Raw genomic sequence first — 18348 nt, 5'->3', positions numbered from 1 at the left:
TTCTGTGGGGTAAATACACATATAATAAATAAATAAATAAATAAATAAATAAAGTGTTAGCTTCTTTCCCTTTTTAAAAAAAACCGGAATTTTAATATTTGGTCACTAGAACAATGATAAAGGAGAAGGATTTCTTGGCTTATTAGAAAATAACAATGCAATTAGCCATTTGAAATATTTGAAGATAGAACACCGTGTCTAGGAGTTAGCAGATTCCAGTTGATGTCCTTTCTTATCTGGAGCAACTTTCCTGCAAATGGGGGAGATGAGCTGAATGTTTGTGTTGTTTTATCCTTTTTCATTACCCCTCTCCCCTTGGAAGCAAGATGAGGGAAAAGGACTTTTTTTTTTTAATGAGGTTAGACAGCTACCCCCCACATTCCCCCAGACTTCTCTTCTCATTTGGAAGTGTTTGATAATCCTATCACCACCAAATCACACTTCTACACCTCCTTCTTGCATTCACTTCACCTGGAGTCTCTTTTACAATCTACCCAATTTGAGGGCTCTGTACCAGGACCTCTCAAGTATAAAGCAAGACCACCGAAGGGAGGCAGTCATCACGATCAACATGACACCACCTTTGGTCATTATCTCCAGTGCCTAGCACAGTGCTGATTCCAGGTCTCAGAAAATATTTGCAGGTTGAATGGATATGCTACGAATCCAATCCTTTCTTCATAACGAGGAGGAGACGGTTCTTACCCTCTTTAATACTCTCCAAATGGTGAAAGAATTTCTGATGATTTCGTGATCACTGTTATGGATTTGCCTTTTTGTTTGTGGGTCTGTTTTCTGGAGTGTGACCACTGATTCCTTGTTATTATAGGTAGAGTATTTCTTTCAAAGTGGCCTTCAGGAAAAGCACTATGCATGTCTCTGTTTTTACACAAAAGTACAGCTCGAACATTTATCCTCACATCAGACCTCGCTATGCGCAAAGTGGGTTGAATGGAGTGTTCTGGAACTGGGGGTACTTCTGAGGTTGAATTCGCTGCTTTGTTTCTGAGTGTCAGTGTGAGTCATGTGTAAATAGGATCCACTCCTGCCGGACCTGTGTCGTAGAGAGGCTTCACTTTTCCAAGGGAAGTGCCCTTTAGAAAGGCAAATAGAAATCCCTTCGGAAGACCAATGCGAACTGAAGTAACTGCAGGATTTACTGGCCACTTCTTTGTAGAAGTTCACAACCATGGGAAACTTCCTCCCTACCTGTCACCATTCAGAGGGCTGCTTGCATCCACTACGTTCAATTTTAATATCATTCCTCCTGTAGCCCCAATAGTTTAGCATGTTTCCTTTTCAAAATAACACCTTTAGTAAACACCTAATAAAGGCTTATTAAGACTTTTATAAAAGGGGCCCCTGGGTGGCTCTGTGGGTTAAGCGCCAACTTCAACTCAGGTCATGATCTCAGGGTTCATGGGTTTGAGCCCCGCATCAGGCACTGTGCCGACAGCTCGGAGCCTGGAGCCTGCTTCAGATACTGTCTCCTCTCTCTCCGCCCCTCACCTGCTCGCACTCTGTCTCTCTCTGTCTCTCAAAAATAAACATTAAAAAAAAAAGACTTTTCTAAAACAAGTTAGCCCTATCTGAGTTTCATAATCTTTCTGTATAAAAACACTTCAAACCTCAGCCCGTTACACAAAACCAGCTGACAAATATTCTGCACTATTATACTTCAACCGGTAAAAACTACTGCTTATTCCCTGACCTACACTAATAAAAAATTAATTCTATTAAAAACTTAAATATAAAAATACATATTCTTGTAACTTAAACTTTTATGGCTATGTAAGTTCCCTTCCACTTAAATTTTAAGAAAGCAACGGTGAGACCAGGTGGGAGGTAAATTGACCACAAGCCTATATCCCATGGATTTGAAGACATATGGTTTTACTTGGAGCTGGAGAGTGAACGTTCTCCTGGCCTAGCGCAGTTCATGAAGTGAAGTGTAAAATAGGACACAAGTGACTTGAGGACAGTCATTTAGCATCTGTTCCAGTCATGTCAATTCAGGTTGGACATCATACGAAGGCAGGAACATAACATGATGCAGAAACACTTTAAAAAACATAATTGCCAGTTTAATAGCTTGGCAAGAAATGAATGTTTAACCTTTGCAAGCAGGAAACTGGGTTTGTTTTCACAGTGAGTCTCCATTTCCCTGAAACCATGAAAACATACCATGAAATAAAGGTATCCTTCTCTCTAATAAAGGCAGTGGTGTCACTATTCTATCATTTATTGATTCACTCATTCTTTAAATCTCAGCTCAAATAGGAGCCCTGCCATGAAGAATGATTAACAGTTGTAAACGAATATCTATTAGAGTAGAGACGATAGCAACTATGAATGACTTCCCAGAATCAAAAGTAAAAAAAAAAATTTAAAAATAGGGTATTGGTTTCATTCCAGAAAAGTACATAAGACAGTATGCGGAAGAAAAACAAATTATGTGACATGAGGCATCTTGACTAAGGACTTGAAGCATATCATGTATTTTAGCTAACCCTTTCTATCTATAGTAGGGTAAAGATCATTTTCCTCCATATGGTTTTGCCTGGAAAGGGCAGAAATATACTACACGTCCTTCACTTTATGGTGTTCTGAGGCTATGGTCAAAGTTGCAATTGAATTATTTTAAATGTGACAAATGTAACAAAAGAAATATCAATCAACATGCTGTGTTCATTAGCATCAGGTCCAATGAAAATTCGGTAGTTTCATAACATCGTTTTAGAGAGCAACTGCTAAATATGTGAAATGAACACTTTACATAATCTCCATACAGAGCTTAACAGCAGGAAGGCAGCGTGATACGGGAGGAAAGAGCAACTGGAAGTCAGGAACTGCGGCTTCTAATCATGAACGTTAACGAATTACAGATGAGTCCGTCACTAGGAACTTCAGTTTCTTCATCTGTAAAATCAGTGAGGTGGACCAGATGGTCTCTAAGATAGGTTCCATCTCTACAGTCTACTTTCAATTCATGATCTATTATCATTAACAGCAAGAAAAAAATTAATGGGTTTCCATTTCTAAATAAAGTTGATATTACTTAATAAACTTTTGTTTGCCCTGAGCTATACATACTGTTAATGAATCTCCATTAGCACTAATACCATCCATTTCCAAGATAGCTTGTTGAGAAGCAGCCTAAGGACAGAAACTCGAGTGTTTCTTGGATTCGTGCTCCGGAGTATTTTGGAAATAAGACTCCTAATTTTAGTCTCACTTACAGGCATACCTTGGAGATATTGAGAGTTTGTTTCAGACGACTGCAATAAAGCAAATATCACAACAGTGCAAGCCAAATGAATTTTTTGGTTTCCCAACTCATATAGAAGTCATGTTTACGCTGTACAGTGGTCTACTAAGTGTGCAATGGCATTATGTCTTAAAAAAAAATGTACATACCTTAATTAAAAACTACTGTATTGTTTAAAAATGCTAGTCATCATCTGAGCTTTCAACAAGTTATAATCTTTTGGCTGGAGGAGAGCCTTGTCTCAATGTTGATGGCTACACACTGATCAGGGTGGTAGTTGCTGAAGGTTGCGGTGACTGTAGGCAGTTTCTTAAATAAGACAACGATGAAGTTTGCCACATTAATTGACCCCTCCTTTCATGAGCAATTTCTCTATAGCATGCAAGGATGCTTTATAGCATTTTACCCACAATGGAATTTCTTTTAAAATTGAAATCAATGCTCTCAAATCCTACTGCCGTTTTATGAACTAAGTTGATGTAATAGACCTTTGCTTTCATTTCAGCAATCTTCACAGCATCTTCACTGGGAGATTCCACCCCAAGAAACCACTTTCTCTGCTCATCCATAAGAAGCAACTCCTCATCCATTCAAGTTTTAAAGCTCTTTTTTTTTTTTTAACGTTTATTTATTTTTGAGACAGAGGGAGACAGAGCATGAACGGGGGAGGGTCAGAGAGAGGGAGACACAGAATCCGAAACAGGCTCCGGGCTCTGAGCTGTCAGCACAGGGGCCCGATGCGGGGCTCGAACTCACGGACCGCGAGATCGTGACCTGAGCCGAAGTCGGCGCTCAACCGACTGAGCCACCCAGGCGCCCCCATTCAAGTTTTATCAAGAGTTTGAAGCCATACAGTCCCATCTTCAGGTTCCATATTAATTCTAGTTCCTTGCTGTTTCCACCACGTCTGCACTTACCTCCTCCACTGACATGGTGAATCTTCAAAGTCATCCATGAAGGTTGGAATCAACTTCTTCCAAACTCTTGCTAACATTGATATTTTGACCTCTACCCATGAATCACAAATATTCTGAAAGGCATCTAAAATGGCAAATCCTTTCCAGCAGGTTTTCAACTTTATTCAGATCCATCAGAGGAATCACTATATATTGTAGCTAGCTTATGACTGTGTTTCTTAAATAATAAGACTTGAAAGTCAAAATTACCCCTTGATCCTTAGGCTGCACAGTGAACATTGTGTTAGCTTGCAAGAAAATCACATTAATTTTGTTGTACATCTCCATCAGCTCTCTTGGGTGATTAGGTACATTGTCAATGAGCAGCAATATTTTCGAAGGAATCTTTATTTTTAAGCAGTAGGTCTCAATAGTGAGCTTAAAATATTCAGTAAACTGGGGGTGCCTGGGTGTGTGTCAGTTGAGCACCCGACTTCAGCTCAGGTAATGATCTCGCAGTTCATGGGTTCGACCCCACATCGGGCTCTGTGCTGACAGCTTGGAGCCTGGAGCCTGCTTTAGATTCTGTGTTTCCTTCTCTCTCTGCCCCTTCCCCACTTGTCCTCTGTCTGTCTCTCACAAAAATAAATAAACATTAAAAAGTATTAAAAAATATTCGGTAAACCATATTGTAAACAGATGTGCTGCCATGCAGGTTTTGTTGTTCCATTTAAAGGGCATGGACAAAGTGGATTTAGCGTAATTCTTCAGGACCCTAGGATTTTCAGAATGGTAAATGTGCATTGGTTTCAATTTCAAGTGACCAGCTGCATTAGCCCCTAATGAGAGTCAGTCTGACTTTTGAAGCTGTGATGGCAGGCAAAGACTTCTCTCTAGCTATGAAAGTTCTAGATGGCATCTTCTTCCAATAGACAGCTGTTTCATGTATATTGAAACTATGTTGTTTAGTGTAGCCACCTTCATAATATCTTAGCTGGATCTTCCGGATAACTTGCCACAGCTTCTTGTTCCTTCACCTTGCGCCCTTCTGTTATCAAGATGGCATCTCTCTTCTTAAGCTTTGTGAACCAACCTATGCTACTTCAAACTCTTCTTCTGCAGCTTCCTCACCTCTCTCAGACTTCATAGAATTAAAGAGACTTAGGGCTTTGCTCTGGATTAGGTTTTGGCTTTAGGAAATGTTGTGGTTGGCTTGGTCTTCTATCCAGACCACTAAAACTTTCTCCATGTCAGCAACAAGCCTATTTTGCTTTCTTTATCATCCATGGTTCACTGGAGTAGCACTTTTAATTTTCTTCAAAATTTTCCTTGACATCTATAACTTGGCTAAGTTATGCAAGAGTCCTTGCTTTTGGCCTGTCTCAGCTATTGACATGCCTTCCTCAGTAAGATTACTCATTTCTAGTTTTTAATCTGAGAGATGTGTGAATCTTTCTTTCACTTAAACACTTAGAGGCCATTGTAGGGTCATTAACTGGCCTCATTTCAATATTGTCGTGTCTCAGGGACTAGGGAGGCTCCAAGAGAGGAAAAGATGGGGAGTAGCTGGTCAGTGGAGAGTCAGAACACAAAAAACACTTATCAATTAAGTTCATCATCTGACTTATAAGGGCAAAACAAGAACGATGGTAACATCAAAGATCAGTGTTCACACATCATCATAGCAAAAAGAATAATAATGAAAAAGGCTGAAATACTGCAAGAATTACCAAAATGCAACACAGACACAGGAAGTAAACAAACGCTACTGGAAAAATGATAGACTTGCTCGATGCAGGGTTGCTTCAAACCTTCAGTTTGTAAAAGATGCAATATCAGCAAAGCACAATAAAATGAGATATACCTATATTAGTTTATTTTTTTATTTTATGGAATGCCTACCAAGTGCCAGAAAATATGCTGGTTATTCGAAAATAAAGCAAATACAAAAATGCTTTGTGATCATGTTTGCCATTACTAGTATTCTGATGTCTTATATAACCTTTCTAGATTCTTTTCCTCATAATGATATTTCAAAGCTCATTTTCAGAACCCAAAATAAAAAACTTAGTAAATTTACCAAATTGCAGCATGAATTTTTTTTAAAAAAATCTAAAAGGCTTCAATAATGAAAAATAAGAAAATATAAAACAATACATGTACCCATTGTTTTGAAACCAATAGTTACTCTGAAGTTGTTTCTATACAGTGTTGTTATATCTTAAAGAAAAACTGGAATTGGTTAGCTAAATATTATTATGTAAGACAGCAGATAATATGTCAAGTTTATCATTTTAATTTTTGAGGACATTCTGAGAGGTAACATATATGCATAAAAAATTATCATGGTGGGTTTAAATAATTTCTATATGTAAAAAAAATGAAAATACTTAAAGTAAATGTATATTAAAATGTAGCCTCTTTGGGGTGCCTGGGTGGCTCAGTCGGTTGGGCGTCCGACTTCGGCTCAGGTCGTGATCTCGCGGTCCGTGAGTTCGAGCCCCGCGTCGGGCTCTGTGCTGACAGCTCAGAGCCTGGAGCCTGTTTCGGATTCTGTGTCTCCCTCTCTCTCTGACCCTCCCCCATTCATGCTCTGTCTCTCTCTGTCTCAAAAATAAATAAACGTTAAAAATTTTTTTAAATAAATAAATAAATAAAAATGTAGCAGCTTTACATAGTGTATAATTAAAAAAAAAAAAATTCTTTGTGTTTTTGTAACACTCTAGAAAATGCTTCAGCTAGATCTCCAACCTCAATGTTTCCCTACCTGTACCCATAACCCATACTCCAGCCAAACATAAAAAACAATTTTCTTTCATCCACAACCTGGCTCAATAGCCTTCCTCCACCTCAACTGCTTTCTCAAGCCATTTCTACTGTAAAAAGTACACTATTATTCTGAAGTAGAATAATAGCGCACATGACAAGCAGATGGTAAACACTTTGGTAGGTGATATTATTGTTCCTAATTTTATTATTCCTAATTTTTCAGGCCAACTGTCCTGTAAGAAGATCATATATCCCTGCTCATTGACTTGTAGGGTCTTCCTGAGGGAGAAATTATATCTTAAAAACACCCCACACATCACTTCACACCTGCTAAGTGCTCAGTAATGGTTGTTAGAGTTACGTTCAGTTATTGGAGAAAATGAAAAAGACACTAGGATATATATATATACATATACATATATATATATACATATACGTATATGTATATATATATATACACATATATGTATATATATATGATGACCTTCCATAAAAGAGGAAATTAGAGTCTCACAGTTATTTCGAAGATCTTACTCTTTGAAAAGAAAAATCATTTTCAGCTTTCTTGGAAACCAGAGGTTCTTCTCAATCAGAAACTAATTAGATTGGAATCTCCCTTGAGAACCAAGCATTTCTCATGTAGCTTTGTGCCCTACACAATACACAACAACGATCAGAATAAACAAATGTTTCCTGAATTGAAAGAATTAAATATTTGTAATAAAATATGGACACCGTACTAATTAAAGTTATAGAGACTAGAATCGGTTTATGTTTAGGGATTTTATATATGTGTAAGTAGGACTAACACTAATAATTATTAATAATACTGATGAGGATAATAACTAACCTGTAGTAACTTCGATATGCCAGAAACTGTTCTAAGCCTGTTATATATATTAACTCCTTTAATTTCCCCCAACAGTTCAATGGGAAAAGTACTATCATCATTTTATGTCTTTATATCTTATGAATCAGGAACCTAAGAATTAGTGAGCTAAAGAAATTTACCCTCCATTGCTTACTATGGGCCAGGAACATGCCAAGCACTATATACACATTACCATGCCTTATTCTTATAACTTATAGTTATCCATTGAGGTAGGAACCATTTCACATAAGCAAAAGTAGAGATTTTGCAAGGTTAAGTCATTTGCCAAAGGTCACAAGCTAAAAGTAACAGAGGCAGAATATGAATCAGATTTGTGTGATTTCAGAGAAGGAGTTCTCAGTCACTACCCCACTCTGAAGAACCACACACATATGCACACACGGAAACACATGTGTCCACACATATACACGTGAACATGCACAGCATGCTAAATTGTGAGTTACACAAAAATTGGAATGACATAAAGTATGTTGACTGATACAGTTTCAATTCAAAATATTTCCACAGACAGGAAAAAACATAGATTTTTATAAGAAGAGGTTGAATAGGAATAAATATTATGCCCTATATTTGAATCTAGTGAACCATCAGCACAAATAAAATATAATAAATGTAACTACTTATGATAACATGTATGAAAATAAAAAGGATTTGGGAGATTTATACTTCATGATTTTAACAGGAGCCAATACTATACAGTAGCCACTGAGTGTCAACCTTAAACACCACAATCAATGGTGAAGGACCTGGGAATTTGTAACCTGTAGAGCAGAAGAAGATAGGAGAGTTGTCCACAAACATTAGTAGGACTGTACTGGGAAGGAAGAACATAATTGGCTAAATACAAACCTAAATGGAAGGACAAGGTATGCTACAAGAAGATGGACTTTTCACTCTAATAGTCAAAAACATTTATTTTTTTTAATGTTTATTTATTACTTTTGAGAGAGAGAGTTGGGGAGAGTTGCAGAGAGAGAGAGGGAGAGAGAGAGAGAGAGAGAGAGAATCCCAAGCAGGCTCCGTGCTGTCAGTGCAGAGCCTGACCAGAGGCTCGATCTCAAGAAATGTGAGATCACAACCTGAGCAAAAATCATGAGTCAGGTGCTCAACCGACTGAGCCACCCAGGCTCCCCTAATGGTCAAAGATATTTAAAGATGGAAGTGACCACCTCGAAGAGAGTACCATCATTCAAGAAGTGGCTGGAGTGCAGTGTGTTGGAGATATTGTCCAATAAATTCAGGCATCTGTCAATAGGTCATATTTAATGTCTCTTCCAAACCTCATTTTCAATGACCCCATAGAGTCCCATGTAAGTAGAAAAAAAACAAAACAAACCTACAAGTTTAAGTAAAATTCAAGCTGACAGTGGAAATAAGGCGGCAAGTTATTTACTGCAATTCCTCAATTTCTCCCACCAATTCTGGACTTGCTTGACCCCTATGTACATTTCAGGAAGTAAAAGAACAAGGAGTCTAGCTGATTATTTTGTTTGCCAATAAACAAGTTCCCCTTATTTTCCCACTACCATGTGTTGAAAACAAATTTTAAAATGATTCATATGTCAACACACTCCAGCTGTGCTTTTCTCTTATGTACGCAGGCTTTTCCTGGCCGTAAATATAAAATACATTATTGGGGCACCCGAGTGGCTCAGTCGGTTAAGCGTAGGACTTCGGCTCAGGTCATGATCTCCTAGGTCGTGAGGTCAAGCCCCTTATCAGGCTCTGTGCTGACAGCTCGGAGCCTGGAGCCTGCTTCAGATTCTGTGTCTCCCGCTCTCTCTCTCTCTCTCTGCCCTTCCCCTACTCTCACTCTGTCTCTCTCTCTCAAACATAAATTTAAATAATAAATAAAATAAAATACAACATTATTTTGCAAGTAAAAATTAATATTTTTATTAACTCACATTCCAAAAGAACTTCAAAAATTCCGTTCAGGGAGAAACATATTCGTTTTCTTTCTCATAAGGAGTATAGTGTGTGAAAAACCACACAGAAAATGTATATTGTTGCTTTAGTTACAGAACATTCCCTGTCAAAAGGTCTCTCCCCCCTCCCACCTGACTGTTGTTTCCAGCATTCTCTGTCTCTCCATTATCCTTTGCTTGCTAAAGTAGCTTAGTCTATAATAAAGGCAACAGAGTACCGGCTTGAGCCTGCCATGAAAACTCACATCCATATAAAGCGTTTTTCCACTTTTGTTAAGCTTCTTATCACACACACACAAAAGAAAGAACCCTCTCTCCTTCTCTCTCTACGCCTCTCTCTCCCTCTGCCCTTTTTAAATGATCGTTCTAATTTTATTGAGACTCTTTTGCTAGGGTACCACACTACAGTTCACTCACTATAGGAAAGTGAACCCCAAAGAGCCAGCTTGCGACTATGACAAACCATTTCCACTTCTTATGTTAACATTTCATCTCAGAGGACTCTTTTCTCTCTCTGGCAGCTGCAAGGCACCTCTTTGTCTCTATTGCGCTTACTGTGTGAAGGTGCGTCATTGACTATAGTGAAGTGAACTCAAAATTGCCAACTTGAAGCTGGCACATTTTTTTTTTTTAATTTTGTTTAAGTTGACGCCCCCGCGGGACTTGTGCTGCCTAAGCAGCAGTTTATACTTTCATGACATTTCCCTTCGGAGACAGCCTTCGGTAGAGCCAATATGCCAACTTCTATACCTGGGGGTTGGGAGAGTTGGTGATTTGATGGAACTCATTTGATCACACCTGCACCCCCCTCCCGTGTCCATCACAGGTGTCCTTTCCCATTGTTCTCTCTTCTCTCTTCTGAACTCACTTGGTTCTTTAAAGCAGAACAAGTTCTAAAATGCTAACTGTGGTGGTCCTCTCAACGGGAGAATTTCCCAGCAAGAGAAAATGCGAGGCATTAAGGCAGTCCGCTTACCAAAGCTATAGACAAAATTCTCTTCTCAAAGTCCATTTCTACGGCCCTTACCGGGACCCACTTCACAAAGAAAATTATGCAAAGACGTAGCTGCTGTTTCTTTCCAAAAGGACACTAAGTGTGCTGACTATCATTTAGGCCAGTGGTTCTCAAAATGCAATCTGAAGACCAGCAGCATCAGCATCACCTGGGAACATGTTAGAAATGCAAATTCTTGGACCCCACCTCAGGCCTGCATTATCAGAAACTCTGAGGGTAGAGAGCATTAATCTGGCTTAACAAGACCTCCTGGTGATTCTGATACAGAGTACAGTTCGAACTGTCTCAATAAACTAAACAGCTCAAGGACTATTGTATTTGACAAAAAGCCCGTAATTGGAGTAAAATCAAGGAAGTGTACCGGGATAATGGGAAATGAAGAAATATGATAGTGGAGCGATAATTATGATGCAGTAAACCGGGTTTTGGCGAACTGACCTCATCAAAACACGACCACTTCAAAAACTGATAATTCATTTGAAAAATATCCTTAAGAACATGAATAAGAATAACACCCCAATATCAGGACCAGTTTCTCTACACGAGTATCTGCTGAAATAAGTGTGAGGATCAGTTATTGGTGCAACAAATACAGCCTAAGTACTTGCTTTCTGTGTTACACGGTGCCCAAATCCAAGAAAAGAGGCAAAGATCTCAACCTTCCGCCGAGGACAGGAACTAAGACGTTTCCGTGCGATGCTACTATTCCAGGGAGAAAATAACTCCACAAAGCAAAGATAAAACGCTCTGGAAACGCAGAAGAGGATGCGAAATTTTTGCCTAGCGAATTGAGAAAAGCTTTCTGAAAAATATACCAGTTCAATTTCCACAAAAAATACAAAGGCCAATAAAGGAGTGGAAAATATTCTAATGTCATTGAACGTAGCAAGTAAAAAGCTATAGGGTATGATTTTTACCCATTACAGTTGCAGTGCTTTGTGAGATAAGGGTGCAGTGAATCAGAAACTTTAATCACTGTCTGGATAGGCAAATTGTTACATTTCTGGGAGGAGATTTACGTATCAAAAGCCCTAAGCATGTTTGTACTATTTGACCTAGTAAATCCATTTTAAGAATTTAACCAGAAGGGATAACCAAAAATGTATACAATGTTTTGAATACAAGAAATATTATTGAAACAAAAAACTATCTTAAAAATGAGTAGTTAAACACAGTTCAAATAAATATGACACACATGTACAGAGGAATATTTTGCTGCCATTAATGTCCTAAAACAATACGTATTGACATGGAAAAAAATGTTCACGGTGTATTATTAGGTTAAAAAAAAAAAAAAAAAAAAGACAAGTCACAAAACTATGCCCATGCTCCTGATCTTGTTTTTTTATATGTATTTCTTTTGTTATGAATTTCTACATATGCAGAAAAAAGTACTGAAGTAAAATGAGTTGATACTTTGACTGTAGTTAGTGCACACTATTGGACTATGGGTTCTTTCTTTCTTGTTTTGAATTTATTTATTTATTTATTTATTTATTTTAATTAATTTCTTTTTTTTTCTTCAAAAGGGGATGAAGACACAGTGGGCAGTGACTTGAGTGGACGCTCAAGATGAAATGCGAAATGATAAACAGGGCAAACGCCTGAGAAGGGAATCCTAATGGGTACAATGTGTGCCAGTGGCTTCAGCCTGGCGGCTGCCCTGTGGTCCCCTCTCAGACACATGGGGTCTGCTCCCCTTTCCACACCGATGGCCTTGTTAGGGTAGGGAGCTCTATTCTGTTTTCAGAATTACTTTTAAGTGGCAGAGTTGTGCATGCCTCCTTCTCCTCTTTTAGTACACTTACCCTTATTTTCCTCACCCGCCTTCCTTTTGTTCTCCAAAGTCTGAAATCACAAGATCTGGGGCATAGCAGGATGGGGAGCAGGTCATTCTGTCCCCCACCTCACTCCATGCCCACCACAGACTTCTCTCTGCTTCCCCAGCTTCCCCACGCCCTGCAGGAATAGCCTGGGAGGGGGAAGAGGCCCACTAGTTGTATGCCTAAGATGACCAGGCAGGGCAGCCCTGGTTTGGGTCCACTGAGCCAGTGGACCTGTATCCTAGGATGAGTCTCCAGAGATGTCCCAAGTGGGCCAAGACAGAGAGAGAGAATCCCACGCAGGCTCCACATTGTCAGTGCTGAGCCCGACCCTGGGCTCGAACTCACAAACCGTGAGATCATGACCTGAGCCGAAAGCAAAAGTCAGATGCTTAACTGATTCAGCCACCCAGGCACCCCTATTTCCTCCTTATATTTCTGTATTTATATATATATATATATATATATATATATATATATATATATATATATAATATTATAATATATATTATATAATGTACATAAAACTCAGAAAATGTTGATTCCTTATAATGGCCATGGTTTCTGCCTTCTTCTGTGAGTTCATTTTTCCTTACTCTCTGATCACAAGATACTCTACCCTTTTTTTGGTCAGATATATCAAGCACAGTTTGGTCTTGGATCCTTTGCATCACTTGTCCCCCCTGCCTGGAGTGCTCTGCCCCCCAGGTCATTGTGTGACTCCTTCATATCACCCTGTTCCATATATCACATTCTCAGATGACCCACCCAAATTGAAGCCACCTCCCTGCCCCACACATTTGTCCTCACCTCTTCTCTACTTCCCTCATCACTCTCTAAAATTACCTCATGCATGTGTTGGCTTATTGCTAGCTCTCTCGTCTCTCTAAAATGTGTTGTCCCTGGGAGCTCACTTATCTTGAATAGCACTGTATCCAAGAACCAAGACGAGTGCCAGACATAGAGCAGAACCTTATTCTTCTAGAATTGGTATAAAAACTGTAAACAGGTTATTTGGTACTTCTTAGGGATCAAAATCACCCTGTCTCTCTAATTTTCCTTTGTCCTCAACCAACTTTAATTCTTTGCATCCCAATTTCTTGCCCAGTATGTGTTGTCAGAAACCCAAATGTCTGTAGAAACAAACTAAGCAGTTAAATGATAATTAATGTGCATGCACTTATATATGGCCTAATAAAGTTAGGATTGTATAAACGAAAACCACTGGCACAAAGTGCACGAAACAGGAAAGGTTTCCCGGAAGAGGTGTACCTTGGGGTTGTTAAAGAAGTGATGAGATTCAGCTTCATGGAGGTGGTAGAGGATATTTGCATGCAGGGACCGCATGAGCTGTAATGAAGCAAGCCACGTCTGATGCACCCCAGTAAGATTACTCACACTGTTCCCATGAGTAGGATACTCTACGTGTATTTTTATTTTAGACACTGCATAGTAGGAATGCAACAAAACCCATAATCTCTAAAACTTCAGTGTTGCATAATAAATATGTCTCCTCTTTGTCCCCTTGTACCTGAGAGAGAAAAACTCTAGATTTCGAATGTCCTGAGTGATAGAAGTCTTTGCTATTCCTGATGGACCTATCAGACCACACCTGAGTATATGCTAATGAGGTAACTCACAGTGGGCATCTATATTGTTTCAGGATGGGGGCTGGCCTTACCTTAAAGAACTCCCAAGTCATTAGAGGGTTTAGACTTTGTGTCACATGGTATCAGCCCAACCTCAGAAAAGGGAGAGGGCAGGAGATTGAGTTCAATCACATGGCCAATGAATCAATCAGTCATGCTTTCTTAATAAAATTCTAATAAAAACCCTGCACACTAAAGCTCAGATGTGCATCCTGGCTACTGATACACACATTTATTGAGAGGATGATGGGTCTTGAGAACACAGAGGCTTCACATTTGAGACATCACCCTATACATCTCTTCATTTAGCTGCTCCTAATCCTCACCCTTTATAATAAAAATATAACCGTAAATTAGCACCTTCCTGAGTTCCGTGAGTCACTCTAGTGAATTATGGAGCCTGAGAGGTAGTGGAAATTTGTAGCCAGTTAGTGAGAAGCTCAGGTAACCTGGGGGCCCTGGAGCTTATGAGTGGTATCTAAAGTAAGGTAGGAGGCCCCTGGGTGGCTCAGTGGGTTAAGCTTCCAACTCTTCATTTCTACTCAGGTCATCATCTCACAGTTTCTGAGATCAAGCCCAGCATCAAAGCTTAGGACTATCTCTCTCTCTCTCTCCATCTCTCTCTCTCTCTCTCTCTCTCTCTCTCTCTCTCAAAATAAATAAATAAACTTAAAAAAAGAAACAAATAAACAAAGAAAAACTTGATTTTCCATGAGCCGACAGCAATTTTTCTTGCACATATGCCTATGAGAATTCTATTTAATAATACTCCCATTTTCCAGATGTTAATCAGTCAAAACTTATGCCATACAGAGTTCCATCACTAACAGGATAATATTCTATTCATAAACTGAAGCTTAACCACAAGCAAAGTTGACTTAGTCTTTCATCATTCAGAAGCGGGTAAGTATAATACAGTCCTGGGATTTTCCAAATAAAATTCAACTATAGAAGTCCTAACGCTATAGAGACTCTACGTGTCCTGGGGCCTTATTCTATAGAAGCAGAAATTCTCCCTGAAAAGTAATTTCTTCTCAGTAGTTGTAGAAGTTGAGTAATAATGTCACCTACATGATTCCTACTTGTGCTGAACTGTAGACTAGATTGGAGAAAATTTGAAGCTATACACAATATGCTATTATTGCTTTTTATATTTTAATGCAAAATTTAAGATTTACTTGTGTATCTTCTGTACTCAAACAATAATTGTACGATCAAATAGTTTGGAGTAGAGAGAAGAAAAGAAGAGAAACTTTAAAAAGACATCAATCAACCATGAAACTGTTTTTTTATTTCTCATGTTGCTTATTCCAAGGAAGTAACTACAAATATTTCCTTGATATGATAAAACTCAGGAAATGGCCTGAATCTTCTGAAGAGGGAAAGTTTTCATGTTTATATCAAAAAGTTCCTGCTTTTCTTGAAAATGCCACCATTGAACCTTTCAAAAAACTCAATTTATTTTTACTTTTGCTTTGTAAAATACCAAAGTTGAGAAATATCTAGCTCAAAACATAATTGTGGAGTTAAACTATAATATGACGGGAGATGGTAGATATATGCAAACGAAGATCAAGGCTGAAGCTTTTGATCCTTGGAAGAACCCCTAGGGGAAATGGATCAAGTAATATAACCGCCACTTTCCATTTAATGATGTGGAGTGTTTGTTTTTAATAGAGTAAAAAAATAGGTAGGGAATGAGCAAATCTTCAACACATCCTAAATCCTCTGTAAACTAGTGTAGCATTTAACTATGGGATGCAAAGAAAGCAAACAATTGGAACTGAGCTGACATTCTCTGAAATAGATAACACCATTCTCATTAACCACGAGGTGCAAGGTTGGCTCTGCGTCGTGAAGAGAGTGCCAAACCAGGACTCCTCCTATGAGTTTCAGTGGCCAGAGAAGAATTACTGTTTCTTTCACTTAACAACTTCTGTGAATCTTTAGAAGTACAAACTCTCCCCGGTGGCCCCATAATCTCAATCATTCTGCCAAAGACCTTGCCTTATCTCGAGATTTCATAACAATAACAATTCAAACAATTGATATGTATTGAGTGCCAAACACTATACGCTAAGTGTGTGTGTGTGTGTGTGTGTGTGTGTGTGTGTGTGTATGAAATAAGGAATAATCTTAGTAAGAGCTCTATTTGGCAAGTAGCATTAATTCTATTTCAAAGCACGGTAATTGAAGAAAGAGATTATTACTTGCACAAGATTGCTTAGTGTTGATGGGTTAACAGTCGATAAGTAGTAGAGCAAAGATTTGAACCCAGGTCTGTGTGTTCTAAAGCCTCGAATCTTATCCACTGCAGGACACTGAAAATTCGAATGGCCCTGTGAGGGGAAAATAATAGAAAATAGAGCTTCTGCAATCTGTACCTAGAAAGTGTCCTGTTAAGCTTTTAGGTCCTTGGCTGAGTCTGATTAAACAATCAGGTGTTCATTTGGAGGCTTTAACATCAGTCCATTTGTTTTTTTGGAATATATGTTATTCTTAGGTAAAGTTAAGCTAAACTAAACCCAGTCCCTTCCTTTTACACATAATGAGTACCTGAAAAAATACAGTGTATGAACATCAAATGACTTATACAATGTAACAAAATTTAAAAGTTTACAAACTACAAGTACACAGATTTTTAGAAGCAGTCTTTGGTGCTGTTTCCAATATTTCACACACATTCTATACTATAAATGTTTTCTTAACAATTAAACTCGTGGTCAGCCGGCTTAAGTTCACTGAGCTTCCAAATAAGGCTTAGGGTTCATTCTTTTTCAGGGCTTACTTATTTCCATCTTTCTCACAATTGTTTTTTCATATATCTATCCAGCATAAGCATATTCATTTTCTGGTTTACACTTACTTTTATATATTAGTGACAGAATTTGATAAAATAGTCATCAGGTGCTCAAATATTTGCCCAGAGTGGCAAAGCCCCCCAAAAAGAATAATTGGCTGGCAAACACTACCCCCAAGAAATTTGGTGACTTTGAGAAGTTGATGTAGGTGGTGCACAGTTATAGACTGTGAATATACAAAAGTGCAGGGGAAAAGTATGGCAGACAGGTTTTTCAAGTAGAATCCAGAGGCAAACAGACCCGAATTTGAATCTTGAGTCTAGGCATGCTTTTTGTATTTTATGGTCTCCTCACCCCTACAAGAGGGGTGACATTAATACTTGTCTTAACCAGTTTGGACTGCCCTAACAAACAGCTGTGGACTGAAAGGCTTAAAAAACAAACATTTATTTCTCACAGTTTTGGAGGCTGGAAGCTCACATCGAAGGGCCCGCGTGATGAGGTTCTGGTGAGGGCTGCTTTCTCAGTTGCAGACTGATGACTTTTCCTTGTTTCCTCACATGATGGAGAGGGCAAGCCAGCTTCTTGGCCTTTCCACATAAGAGACTAATGCCATTCATGAGGTCTCTACCCTCAGGACCTAATTACTTCCCAAGAGCCCCGCCTCCAAATACCATCACAATAGGTATTATATGTCAAAATATGAATTTGGGGGAACACAAACATCCTGTCTCTTGCAATACCTATCTCATATGTTTATCTTAAGAATCAAATGGCATGCCAAGTAAGGGACAATTTCTGATATACAGTAAGGCCTCAATAAATATTAGCTATTATTATTGTTATAATTTTAATAATTATAACTACTGTACTTTAGCATATAGGAATTTGACAGGATCTATAGCACTAAGGTTACTCCATACTCCCCTTTGGCATTCAGATCAAGTTTAAGATCAATTCTTCTACCTAATGGTGCACAGTAATCAGAAGTTGCCTGCTTTAGGGGCTCCTGGGTGACTCTGTTGGTTAAAGCATCCGACTCTTGATTTCAGCTCAGGTCACGATCTCATGGATTCATGAGATCAAGCCCTGAGTCAGGATCCGTGCTGACAGAGCAGAACCTGCTTGGGATTCTCTCTCTCCCTCTCTCTCTCTGCCCCTCCCTTGCTTGTACTCACTCTCTCTCTTTCAAAATATATAAATAAACACTAAAAAAAAAAAAAAGTTGCCCAGTTTAAGAGTGAGAAATCTTTTATGAGTTTCAGTAAAATCTTAGAGACTCAGGTCTGCCTTCCAAACAAAAGATT

At 38.7% G+C, this 18348-nt stretch overlaps 1 long non-coding RNA gene across 1 annotated transcript in view; it reads right to left on the bottom strand.

The window, feature by feature from the left end:
• Positions 1-17680, bottom strand: part of LOC132670811 (uncharacterized) — a 185120-nt gene extending 167440 nt beyond the window's left edge. Inside the window, exon 1 of the long non-coding RNA XR_009606928.1 lies at positions 17499-17680. This is a non-coding gene — a long non-coding RNA (uncharacterized LOC132670811). The remainder of the gene's footprint in view (positions 1-17498) is intronic.
• Between the last annotated feature and the right edge of the window lie 668 nt (positions 17681-18348).

This window comes from Panthera onca, chromosome C1 (assembly GCF_046562875.1).
Source record: "Panthera onca isolate mPanOnc1 chromosome C1, mPanOnc1 haplotype 2, whole genome shotgun sequence".
Taxonomy (NCBI): Eukaryota; Metazoa; Chordata; class Mammalia; order Carnivora; family Felidae; genus Panthera; species Panthera onca.
The sequence above is the reverse complement of the archived record's forward strand: the minus strand, read 5'-3'. Positions and strand labels throughout refer to the sequence as shown.